Source organism: Aricia agestis, chromosome 15 (genome assembly GCF_905147365.1).
Source record: "Aricia agestis chromosome 15, ilAriAges1.1, whole genome shotgun sequence".
NCBI lineage: Eukaryota > Metazoa > Arthropoda > Insecta > Lepidoptera > Lycaenidae > Aricia > Aricia agestis.
Genome location: NC_056420.1, coordinates 636132 through 642131, shown reverse-complemented (window position 1 = coordinate 642131; position 6000 = coordinate 636132).

The following is a 6000-nucleotide window of genomic DNA, read 5'->3' as shown; positions in this document are numbered from 1 at the left end:
TCATATATTTGGGAACCCCTTTGGTCTATTTTGTGGGACCAATTAGTGAAGTGGCCATTAAAATCGCCCAATATTAACAGTTTTTTATCAAATCTACTAAAAATATAATCCCAATCTTCTTTGGATGTATGGACTGATGGGGCGCAATATAACGAAATAATATATTCTAGGTGAAGGCAATTATAAATCCTAACGCAAACGATTTCTATACCAGAATTTTTACTATTAAAGTGTAAACAACTCGATTTAATCGATTTATGAACGAGTATAGCCACGCCCCCATACCCGTCGTTCCTGTCATTGCGATAAACAGTATAATTACTCACCTTAAAAACACTGTAGGGTTCCAGCCACGTCTCGCTAAGACAAGCAATGTGAATCTTCATATCAAATAAAATGTGCTCTAAGTCTATTAATTTTGGCCTTATGCTTTGGCAATTCCATTGAGCTATGTTTAGTCTAAAATTAATTTTATTAGGTTCCATAATTTAAAAAGAAATAATCACACAGTAATTTACATATAGGCCAGTCTGAAACATATTCTACTACACTCAAAATAATCCACTCTAAACAACACTTAATAACATTCTTACATTTTATCCCTATAGGTAGTCCTTTTAAAAATATAATTTCTTTTATTCGGGCTATAAGCTCTTCAACATTAACGGACTTATTTGATGGAACTTCTTGCTCCTTCTCCTCTTCTAACTTCGAGTCTGTGACTGGAGTTTCTTCTATAAACGAGGTTTGGACTTTTGGAGTAGAACTGATACGAGAACGTTCTTTATCGTTTCGGGATATTTCGTTTCTGCGCAACATTTTTCATCACCGCTCGTATATAAGGAAAAGTCGAAGTATCAGACTCATTTTCTAAATCGATTGCAACAGTCGAGTTGTTGTCTGATATGTTGGAAGTTTGCTGTGTTATCGGAGGATCGGGGGCGGGGCTAGAAGGGGGAACATAAATAGTTAAGGCTTTCCTATAAGTGCAATTAAACTCCATCATAAATTTCTCGCAACCTTTTTTCTTTTATAAATACAGGGCATTGTAATTTGTGCAAAGCCATATGGTTTCCGGAACAGTTAACGCACTTGTAGTTTGTCGTTTCGCAGTTACTATGGCCATCCCCGCATTTCGGGCACACAATTTTATTATTGGGACATTTTCTTAAAGTATGACCATACCTCCAACACTTTGAACACTGCGAGACGGGGAAGATGTAGGGATTAACTCTTATACGTAGACCATCGACATATACGTATTGAGGAATAAATGTACCTTTAAAACATACTCGTACCGCCTCACCTAGTATCCATCCCTCACCTTCTCTGTTGCGTTTTTGTAGCCGACGAACTGACATTATTTTCGCTGGGTCATTACATGAAATCGATTTAAATATTTCATCCTCAGATAGATCGGAGTCCACATCCTTTATTACACCATATGAAAAGTTTCTTTCCATAGCCCTCGTCATTCTCCATCCTTTATCTAAAAATTCTTGACAATTTTCAATTTTCTGTACGCTAAGTTCACTTCCGATATCTAAACGAATTTTAAAGGGATTTAGGTACTTAACATTTTCTATATCGACAATATCGTACGATTTAAACAATTTGGCCAAAGAAAATTGTTTAGGCATTTTTTCGTTACAGGAAATATATAACTCGATCTTTTCTTTTAGCTGACTTTTAATTCTCTTCTCTTGTCTTTTAACTTCAGTCCATTCCCCTTCCTCCTCCTCCATCCCTTCGCTATTATCATCCCTTCGCCTTTTGTCCCTCCTACAATCCTGGTTCTCTTCTACTAAAGCTTTTACTGTTATCTCTTCGGAAAAAACTTCTTCTTCTATGTCTGACGACATATTGTCCTGTTCACTCAATCCCATCATATTTTTATCTTGAGAATGCGTATCGTCCATTTTTAACATAAACTTAAATCGCGCGAGCACTCGCAATAAAAACCGCGGCTCGGCGCGCGCGCCGATGCGCCGGCGCACGCAACGTAAACACTTATTATTAAGATTCGCTCGATACAAGTACACACGACTACCCCGTACGAGTACCGCAACGAGACTCACAGTCAACATTGATCTTATACAATGTTATCTATGCATTAGTTTAAAAATGTAAATGAAATCAAAGGGAGTTGACAGCTTACCTTATTAAAATACATATATTATACGTTTATACAGAGTGTTTACATACATTATAGCAATACAATATTTTGTCCTTGTCTGATACTTTAAAAAAGACAAAGACAGGAAAAATCAAAAGTCAGCCAGTCTAAGATAGATTAAGTCAAAACATAGTAGATAACTTAATAATTAGTGCAACGTTGATGTAGACAGCGTCAATATTTTTACAAGTACGAGACAATTGTTTAACCAACGAGATAAAATATAAAGCTCATAAACAAAAGCTTGTAATGACTGAGTATAATGTGACGTCTACACTCAAGTCTAAAGTTTCTGGGAACAAAAGCTCGTCGCTTACAAATTATTTCGTCATTAGAGCTTAATGTATAGGTCTGCTGATTTACGAGCTTTTTATTTGAAAGCTCTCAGCGTATATTAATGGCTTGAAATAGTGAGCTTTGTGAACATTTTAAAAGCTTAAAATGTAACTTCTTTCACGGGACTTCAGCTCACAGAGAGAAAATATTATCTTCATAATCAACTGCGCGAAAGATGGCGATAAGAATTTTCATTAAGTAAAGTTAAAAATTATAATTTTGGATGAAAAATTTAGGTGAAGTTTGTTGGGGTAGAAGAGGTACATTTTTCTGTCCTTTAAGGGTCAATTCAGACCGCAACGCGACGAGGCGAGGCGAGGCACGGCGTGACGTAAATTTGTATGGATTTAAAATATTTCAATTGCGTAAGGCGTCTTGCAAATCATCTGTCAAATCCATACTAATTTAGAAATGCATCTACGCGTCGCATAGCGGTCTGAATCAACCGTAATTCGTATCTACTATTTTATGCAACAAAAGCAATGGATCTATCTAGTACGTTTTCTATGAAACAACAAAATATATGCAATAATATTCTCTTTTAGTGAAATAAACGTTTATATATTTGGTTAGCTGTTAAAACTGTTACCAGTTTAGAATATTAAATTTCCAGGAAACCGACAATTTCGAAACGAACCAATCTCTATTACATCATATCTATACATAGTACTATATTTAGCAAACAGAAACTTTTATAAAACACTAAGGGCCTGTTTCACCACTTCCTGATAAAGTGCCGAATAGGCTATTCACAGCTTTTTTGACAGATTCTCCATAATTCATCTGTCTGAAGTGGTGGATAGCCTATTAGGCACTTATCAGGAAGTGGTGAAACAGGCCCTAAATCACCTAAATGTGGCCAGCAGCTTTGTTCACGTAAATATTTTGCGTTTATCACGCGGGAACTGTACATTTTGCACGACGAAACGCATTATATTATGTAACTAGATGATGCCCGCAACTCCGTTGCGCCAAAACTCGTTTATCGCGTACATTTTTTTTTGGAACAAAAAGTATCCTATGTCCTTTCCCGGGACTCAAAGTATCTCCATGCCAAATTTCAGCAAAATCGGTTCAGTGGTTTGGGCGTGAAGAACCAACAGACAGACAGACAGACAAGACAGACATACACACTTTCGCTTATTAGTATGGATTCCTATGATACAACATCCATACCAAACATCATAATATTATATTCGGTGGTTTAAGTGTATAGGAACTAGTACACATTTTATAATCCCAACAATTCACACAAAACTCGTGTGTCTGTTTTTTTGAACTCTTCACACTTTTTTTTTTACTTTATTTGGAGATACTTTTGGATATCTCTAGATAATATATAGGAAACGACAAAGGATAGTTTTTACTGGGAAAAAGTGTGTGGTTGCCCATAGCACTAGTATAAAGGATAGATTCCCAGAATTCCTTTTATTGACATTTTTCGTATTTCAATACAATTTTTTACTTCTGCTCCATATTTTGTATCAATATTGCAATTTTTCGATTCAATCATGCAGTTTTGCGCATACGAGGTATTTTTTTATTTCAATAGTTATGAGTCGTAAATGGGATTTTCGCCCATATTATCCTTTTTCTGACGCTTTGTTATAATTTGTTCGCGTGGACTTTATTTTTAATTTATTTTGTTCACTACTACTAAAACAACTAGGTGTGGTCCCAGCAAGGTAGCCAACAGATCCGACATTTTCCGATATCTTCGGGTATGATGCTCCACCCTAATTTGTCTTTAGATGTTGTGACATTGGCTTGGTGGAGAGGGGTCACTCAAGCTGGTTGGAGTTTCAAAGATGTTAAGAGGAAATTTTCTGTGACGAACCTCCCAGCTGCCAGCCAGTGGGATCGCCAGACCCATGTCCTCCATAGAGTTTCTATGTGTGCCAGGGGATGTTATTGGGAGGGACAAGGCCTGTCAATTTCACCGACTTGTCTGTGCTCCACACTTGAATTTTAATACATTATGTTAATATAATAAGATGCTATTTACTTCTATGTAAGTGTTTAAAAAAAGTATTCATTGTCCTTTCCAGAAATTCAAAGTTAACCAAATTTTTTGTCGTGGGAGAGCCATGCTTTGGCACGAATGGGCCGGCTCGACCGGAGAAATACCACGACCTCATAGAAAACCGGCGTGAAACAGCGCTTGCGCTGTGTTTCGCCGAGTGAGTGAGTTTACCGGAGGCCCAATCCCCTACCCTTTTCCCTTCCCTACCGTCTCCTATTTCCTTCCCTACCCTCTCCTATTCCCTTCCCTACCCTCCCCTATTACCATATTCCCTCTTAAAAGGCCGGCAACGCACCTGCAGCTCTTCTGATGCTGCGAGTATCCATGGGCGACGGAAGTTGCTTTCCATCAGGTGACCCGTTTGCTCGTTTGCCCCCTTATTTCATAAAAAAATACAAAATTTCAGCAAAATTTGTTAATTGGTTTAGGTGTGAATAAATAACAGATAGACAAACATTCGCATTTATAATATTAGTATGGGTTTTTTCATAAAACCTCTAAGGCTACTGAGTAATAATTTCATTTCAGTGAGTCTTAAGCATAAAGCGTCTAGCTGTAGGTGAATATTTCTTAACTAGTGGCCGTGGAGTTATCTATCTTGGCTTAGCGTGAGGCGAGTCACGTGAGCAAAACAATGCTTCTAATCCTTTGTTACATTTTCTTTCTATCGCACATTCTTTGTTAAGTAGCTACACTTATTTACTGTGAAACTGCGTTGCATTTTTTTATCTTTATTTAAAAATACTTTTGCCATACATGGCATGTCAGCCAGCGTTGTTATAGCGGCAACAGATATACATAATCTGTAAATAGTTCAGAAGTCTAGGTATAGCGGTTCTTGAGATACAGCCTGGAGACAGACAGATAGACAAACAGACGAACAGACATCGAAGTCTCAGTAATAGGGTCCCGTTTTTACTCTTTGGGTACGGAACCCTAAAAAAGCTCCTGGTTTGTGCTACCTTCTTGGGTATTATAACATGCGTAATTAGCCTAATTCCTCGATCACCAACATCAAAATTAGTAATTAACGCCTTAACGCGTGAAGCAAACGTAATTTCTACACTCGAAAACATATTATTAACCTAATGTCAGTTATAATCAAAACACAATCAATACGTCTGAAGGTCGTGACCGTGCCTCACCGACTTCCCGTCATCGATCATAGACGGTGTAGTCGTGAAAAAACTACTTATCATTTTCCTCCGTGACACGCCTTTTGTACACCGGGCGACACAAGTGCTGTGCTGTAAAAGGGTTAATTTTTAAGGCCTGTTTCACCACTTCCTGATAAGGTGCCAGATAGGCTTATTTACAGATTCTCCATACTTTATTACTCTGTCAAGTTAAGTGGTGGATAGCCTTATCAGGAAGTGGTGAAACAGGCCCTTAGTGTTTTATTTACATTGTTCTGATTCTATTTGGGATAAATTTTTGTTTGTTGTGCAGCAATATATTAAAGTAA